We start from the raw sequence: 7,290 nt of genomic DNA on the forward strand, positions 1-7,290 counted from the left end.
CCTGGGTAGACCTGTTGTCCGCAGCATTGAGTGGGTAGACCTGGTGTCCGCAGCATGCCCTGGGTAGACCTGGTGTCCGCAGCTTGGTAGACCTGTTGCCCGTTTCATGGCTGGGTAGACCTGGTGTCCGCAGCAAGCCGTGAGTAGACCTGTTGCCCGTTTCATGGCTGGGTAGACCTGGTGTCCGCAGCAAGCCGTGGGTAGACCTGGTGTCCGCAGCATGCCCTGGGTAGACCTGGTGTCCGCAGCTTGGTAGACCTGTTGCCCGTTTCATGGCTGGGTAGACCTGGTGTCCGCAGCAAGCCGTGGGTAGACCTGGTGTCCGCAGCATGCCCTGGGTAGACCTGGTGTCCGCAGCTTGGTAGACCTGTTGCCCGTTTCATGGCTGGGTAGACCTGTTGTCCGCAGCAAGCCGTGGGTAGACCTGGTGTCCTCAGCATGCCCTGGGTAGACCTGGTGTCCGCAGCTTGGTAGACCTGTTGCCCGTTTCATGCCCTGGGTAGACCTGGTGTCCGCAGCTTGGTAGACCTGTTGCCCGATTCATGCCTGGGTAGACCTGTTGCCCGCAGCATTGAGTTGGTAGACCTGTTGCCCGTTTCATGGCTGGGTAGACCTGGTGTCCGCAGCATTGAGTTGGTAGACCTGGTGTCCGCAGCATGCCCTGGGTAGACCTGGTGTCCGCAGCTTGGTAGACCTGTTGCCCGTTTCATGGCTGGGTAGACCTGGTGTCCGCAGCATTGAGTTGGTAGACCTGGTGTCCGCAGCATGCCCTGGGTAGACCTGGTGTCCGCAGCTTGGTAGACCTGTTGCCCGTTTCATGGCTGGGTAGACCTGGTGTCCGCAGCTTGGTAGACCTGTTGCCTGTTTCATGGCTGGGTAGACCTGGTGTCCGCAGCAAGCCGTGGGTAGACCTGGTGTCCGCAGCATGCCCTGGGTAGACCTGGTGTCCGCAGCTTGGTAGACCTGTTGCCCGTTTCATGGCTGGGTAGACCTGTTGTCCGCAGCAAGCCGTGAGTAGACCTGTTGCCCGTTTCATGGCTGGGTAGACCTGTTGTCCGCAGCATGCCCTGGGTAGACCTGGTGTCCGCAGCTTGGTAGACCTGTTGCCCGTTTCATGGCTGGGTAGACCTGTTGTCCGCAGCAAGCCGTGGGTAGACCTGGTGTCCGCAGCATGCCCTGGGTAGACCTGGTGTCCGCAGCCTGGTAGACCTGTTGCCCGTTTCATGGCTGGGTAGACCTGGTGTCCGCAGCAAGCCGTGGGTAGACCTGGTGTCCGCAGCATGCCCTGGGTAGACCTGGTGTCCGCAGCTTGGTAGACCTGTTGCCCGTTTCATGGCTGGGTAGACCTGGTGTCCGCAGCAAGCCGTGAGTAGACCTGTTGCCCGTTTCATGGCTGGGTAGACCTGTTGTCCGCAGCATGCCCTGGGTAGACCTGTTGTCCGCAGCTTGGTAGACCTGTTGCCCGTTTCATGGCTGGGTAGACCTGGTGTCCGCAGCATGCCCTGGGTAGACCTGGTGTCCGCAGCTTGGTAGACCTGTTGCCCGTTTCATGGCTGGGTAGACCTGGTGTCCGCAGCAAGCCGTGGGTAGACCTGGTGTCCGCAGCTTGGTAGACCTGTTGCCCGATTCATGCCTGGGTAGACCTGTTGTCCGCAGCAAGCCGTGGGTAGACCTGGTGTCCGCAGCTTGGTAGACCTGTTGCCCGTTTCATGGCTGGGTAGACCTGTTGTCCGCAGCATTGAGTTGGTAGACCTGTTGCCCGTTTCATGGCTGGGTAGACCTGGTGTCCGCAGCATTGAGTGAGTAGACCTGTTGCCCGTTTCATGGCTGGGTAGACCTGGTGTCCGCAGCTTGGTAGACCTGTTGCCCGTTTCATGGCTGGGTAGACCTGTTGTCCGCAGCAAGCCGTGGGTAGACCTGGTGTCCGCAGCTTGGTAGACCTGTTGCCCGTTTCATGGCTGGGTAGTCCTGTTGTCCGCAGCATTGAGTTGGTAGACCTGTTGTCCGCAGCAAGCCGTGGGTAGACCTGGTGTCCGCAGCATGCCCTGGGTAGACCTGGTGTCCGCAGCTTGGTAGACCTGTTGCCCGATTCATGCCTGGGTAGACCTGTTGTCCGCAGCAAGCCGTGGGTAGACCTGGTGTCCGCAGCATGCCCTGGGTAGACCTGGTGTCCGCAGCTTGGTAGACCTGTTGCCCGTTTCATGGCTGGGTAGACCTGGTGTCCGCAGCAAGCCGTGAGTAGACCTGTTGCCCGATTCATGCCTGGGTAGACCTGTTGTCCGCAGCAAGCCGTGGGTAGACCTGGTGTCCGCAGCTTGGTAGACCTGTTGCCCGTTTCATGGCTGGGTAGACCTGGTGTCCGCAGCAAGCCGTGAGTAGACCTGTTGCCCGTTTCATGGCTGGGTAGACCTGGTGTCCGCAGCATGCCCTGGGTAGACCTGGTGTCCGCAGCTTGGTAGACCTGTTGCCCGTTTCATGGCTGGGTAGACCTGTTGTCCGCAGCAAGCCGTGGGTAGACCTGGTGTCCGCAGCATGCCCTGGGTAGACCTGGTGTCCGCAGCCTGGTAGACCTGTTGCCCGTTTCATGGCTGGGTAGACCTGGTGTCCGCAGCAAGCCGTGGGTAGACCTGGTGTCCGCAGCATGCCCTGGGTAGACCTGGTGTCCGCAGCTTGGTAGACCTGTTGCCCGTTTCATGGCTGGGTAGACCTGGTGTCCGCAGCAAGCCGTGAGTAGACCTGTTGCCCGTTTCATGGCTGGGTAGACCTGTTGTCCGCAGCATGCCCTGGGTAGACCTGTTGTCCGCAGCTTGGTAGACCTGTTGCCCGTTTCATGGCTGGGTAGACCTGGTGTCCGCAGCATGCCCTGGGTAGACCTGGTGTCCGCAGCTTGGTAGACCTGTTGCCCGTTTCATGGCTGGGTAGACCTGGTGTCCGCAGCAAGCCGTGGGTAGACCTGGTGTCCGCAGCTTGGTAGACCTGTTGCCCGATTCATGCCTGGGTAGACCTGTTGTCCGCAGCAAGCCGTGGGTAGACCTGGTGTCCGCAGCTTGGTAGACCTGTTGCCCGTTTCATGGCTGGGTAGACCTGTTGTCCGCAGCATTGAGTTGGTAGACCTGTTGCCCGTTTCATGGCTGGGTAGACCTGGTGTCCGCAGCATTGAGTGAGTAGACCTGTTGCCCGTTTCATGGCTGGGTAGACCTGGTGTCCGCAGCTTGGTAGACCTGTTGCCCGTTTCATGGCTGGGTAGACCTGTTGTCCGCAGCAAGCCGTGGGTAGACCTGGTGTCCGCAGCTTGGTAGACCTGTTGCCCGTTTCATGGCTGGGTAGACCTGTTGTCCGCAGCATTGAGTTGGTAGACCTGTTGTCCGCAGCAAGCCGTGGGTAGACCTGGTGTCCGCAGCATGCCCTGGGTAGACCTGGTGTCCGCAGCTTGGTAGACCTGTTGCCCGATTCATGCCTGGGTAGACCTGTTGTCCGCAGCAAGCCGTGGGTAGACCTGGTGTCCGCAGCATGCCCTGGGTAGACCTGGTGTCCGCAGCTTGGTAGACCTGTTGCCCGTTTCATGGCTGGGTAGACCTGGTGTCCGCAGCAAGCCGTGAGTAGACCTGTTGCCCGATTCATGCCTGGGTAGACCTGTTGTCCGCAGCAAGCCGTGGGTAGACCTGGTGTCCGCAGCTTGGTAGACCTGTTGCCCGTTTCATGGCTGGGTAGACCTGGTGTCCGCAGCAAGCCGTGAGTAGACCTGTTGCCCGTTTCATGGCTGGGTAGACCTGGTGTCCGCAGCATGCCCTGGGTAGACCTGGTGTCCGCAGCTTGGTAGACCTGTTGCCCGTTTCATGGCTGGGTAGACCTGTTGTCCGCAGCAAGCCGTGGGTAGACCTGGTGTCCGGAGCTTGGTAGACCTGTTGCCCGATTCATGCCTGGGTAGACCTGTTGTCCGCAGCAAGCCGTGGGTAGACCTGGTGTCCGCAGCATGCCCTGGGTAGACCTGGTGTCCGCAGCTTGGTAGACCTGTTGCCCGTTTCATGGCTGGGTAGACCTGTTGTCCGCAGCAAGCCGTGGGTAGACCTGGTGTCCGGAGCTTGGTAGACCTGTTGCCCGATTCATGCCTGGGTAGACCTGTTGTCCGCAGCATTGAGTGGGTAGACCTGGTGTCCGCAGCATGCCCTGGGTAGACCTGTTGTCCGCAGCTTGGTAGACCTGTTGCCCGTTTCATGGCTGGGTAGACCTGTTGTCCGCAGCAAGCCGTGAGTAGACCTGTTGCCCGTTTCATGGCTGGGTAGACCTGGTGTCCGCAGCATGCCCTGGGTAGACCTGGTGTCCGCAGCTTGGTAGACCTGTTGCCCGTTTCATGGCTGGGTAGACCTGGTGTCCGCAGCAAGCCGTGGGTAGACCTGGTGTCCGCAGCATGCCCTGGGTAGACCTGGTGTCCGCAGCTTGGTAGACCTGTTGCCCGTTTCATGGCTGGGTAGACCTGGTGTCCGCAGCAAGCCGTGGGTAGACCTGGTGTCCGCAGCATGCCCTGGGTAGACCTGGTGTCCGCAGCTTGGTAGACCTGTTGCCCGTTTCATGGCTGGGTAGACCTGGTGTCCGCAGCAAGCCGTGGGTAGACCTGGTGTCCGCAGCATGCCCTGGGTAGACCTGGTGTCCGCAGCTTGGTAGACCTGTTGCCCGTTTCATGCCCTGGGTAGACCTGGTGTCCGCAGCTGGGTAGACCTGTTGTCCGCAGCAAGCCGTGGGTAGACCTGTTGTCCGCAGCATGCCCTGGGTAGACCTGGTGTCCGCAGCTTGGTAGACCTGTTGCCCGTTTCATGGCTGGGTAGACCTGTTGTCCGCAGCAAGCCGTCGGTAGACCTGTTGCCCGTTTCATGGCTGGTAGACCTGTTGTCCGCCGCCGGCCTGGAAGTACTCCAAGGGGTCGCTGTTTCTCGCTGCCTCCGGCTATGTCATCGTAGAAGGCGGCGTGCGCCACTGCGCCCCCTCGGTCACGTACATCGGTTCTCTTTCCGGCCTCCGCCGCTTCGGGCCCATCTGTCCGTATTATGGGAACGAGGTGACGGGCCGTATCCCCACAGGCTGTTGCCGTGCCTGTGTCCGTGGCGGAGAAGGGCGGACGCGCGTGCGGTCGCCAGGGCCAGAAGAACACCGCCGATGTCGGGGCGAGTCGCGTGGCTTCGTCCGGCTTCCCGTCTTACCCAGTTCGACTGGGACAGGTTAGCCCAGAGAGAGAGACCGATGCGATCCGAGAGCCGCTCCCCGGCCCAGGCGAGGCTGCGTGCTCAGTCGGGGGAGAAGCGAGAAAGCCCCCAGAGAGACCGATGCGATCCGAGAGCCGCTCCCCGGCCCAGGCCGAGGCTGCGTGTTCAGTCCGGGGGAGAAGCGAGAAAGCCCCCAGAGAGAGCGATGCGATCCGAGAGCCACCGCGCTCCCCCGGCCCAGGCGAGGCTGCGTTGTTCCAGGCGGGGGAGAAGCGAGAAAAAGGCCCAGAGAGAGGGCGAGAAAGCCGCGAGTGTGTCCCGCTCCGGCCCGGCTGCTGCCGGTTTCGTGACAACGGGGAGCCGGGCGCCTGCTCGCTCCCCCGGGGATGGTGGCGGGCGAGGCGGCGGCGCCTCGCCCCTTTTCTGCCCGGCCTTAAGCCGGGGCCCCGCCCGCTCGCCGGGTGCGGCATTTCTTCGGCTGTCGGTCCCGGTGCACGCTGGTGGCCGGCAGCCGGGGCTGGATTTCTGTGGGGCCGGCCCGGGGTTGTGTTGAGCCTGCCCGGGCTTTCCCTGGCCCCCCTCCCCGAGAGCCCCCCGGGCGTGGCTCGCTTGGCCGAGGTTGGCTGCGCCTCGTTTCCCGCTCCCGACCTGTGTTGCCAGAGTTGTGTCCGTATCGAAAGGGCAGCGGGGGACATGCAGTGGGGCGTGTGGCCTCGCCTCTCGGCTTCGCTTGCTTGCCTGCGAAGGGGGGCTCGGTGACGGGAGTGTCCGGCCCTGCCGTGTGTTGTTGAAGTCGTCCCCCTTCCTCGGCCCTAAGCCGGGGACCCGCGTGTAGCGGGCAGAATTTTTCCGGGGCGGCGGTCGGCCGCGGTGGCCGGCCGTGTCCCCCCCCCCAGGACGGACCCCGCAACCCAACAGAGAGCGAGCGAGCGAGTGAGCCCCCGAGAGTGTGTCGTGGGCGGGGCGGCGGCGCCTCGCCCTTTCTCGGTATCGGCCGGGCGCGATCGAGGCACCGTGCCGGGGCGGCCCGTGGTGTCTGGCCTGCCCCGGCTGCCGTGGTTGCCGTTGCCGGCGGGGGCTGGGTTTTGCGAGCGGCTCCGTTCTTTTTTATTAAAGCGTGCCCGGTGTGCGGGGCAGTGTGGGGGTGCCCGCCCGGCCTCCGTTCTTTTTCTCTCGCGGCCCTAAGCCGCGGCACCGAGAAGCGCGCGCTGACGAAGGGTCACGGGCCGCCACCGAAGCGAAAGCGAAAGGCGAGAGAGAAGGGCTGGCTGTGTTGGCGAGTGAGAAAAGAGACCGTATGTCCGGTGGTTGGAGGGGTTTTACGGGAGGAGTTGAGAGGCGCGTTCTCGCCCCCACCCCTGGCTCGTGACCCCCGTGGCTAGCACGGGTCGTGCGACGCATGGCGTGCTTTTTTTTTTAGTTTTTTTTTTGGTGCGGTGGCTTGCCCTTCCCCCCGGCTTTTTTTCCGGGTGGGAAGCCGATCGCTGCGAGGCGGGCGAAAGCCGGTGGCCCGCGGCGTGGTCGGTGGCAGCTGCTCCGTTTTCCGTTGTCTTGCGGCCCGCGGGCGGGTGGCGGCACCCCCCGCTCTCTTCCTCTGCTGCGTGATCGATCCCGAAGGTTGCAAGCGGCCCGCCGGCGTCGGGGGCCTAGGGAGCGTCGGGGAGGCTCGGCGGCGCCAAGGGAGGGCCTCTCGGGGACGTGTCCCGCTCGCACGCATGTTGGAGCCCTGCTCCGTTGCCGTTGTCCCAGGAACCCGCGGCCGCGGGGGCTCCCCGTTGCCCCGCGGCTGCTTTTCTTTCTGTCCCCGTCCGATCGATGAGGCTTTTCGGGTCGCGTCGGAAAGGGCCCCCGGCGGGCCGGCTCCTCCGGGCGAAGTCTCGGTGGTGTCCGGTCCCTCGAGCAGGGCGGTCTCCTGTCCAATTCGCTTCCCGTCGCAGGCGAGGTGTCGCTCCTTCCGCTTGCCGGGGAAGGAACATCTTTACCGTCCCAGGCTGTGTGATGGCCGCGTGGCCCCGTGAGCACTCAAGGTGTCCTTAAAACCACGCGAGGTGCCGGCGCTGGCCCTGGTCCGAGTTTAGCGTCCCGTGGGTGC

This window comes from Sturnus vulgaris, unplaced genomic scaffold (assembly GCF_052056855.1).
Source record: "Sturnus vulgaris isolate bStuVul1 unplaced genomic scaffold, bStuVul1.hap1 Scaffold_157, whole genome shotgun sequence".
NCBI lineage: Eukaryota > Metazoa > Chordata > Aves > Passeriformes > Sturnidae > Sturnus > Sturnus vulgaris.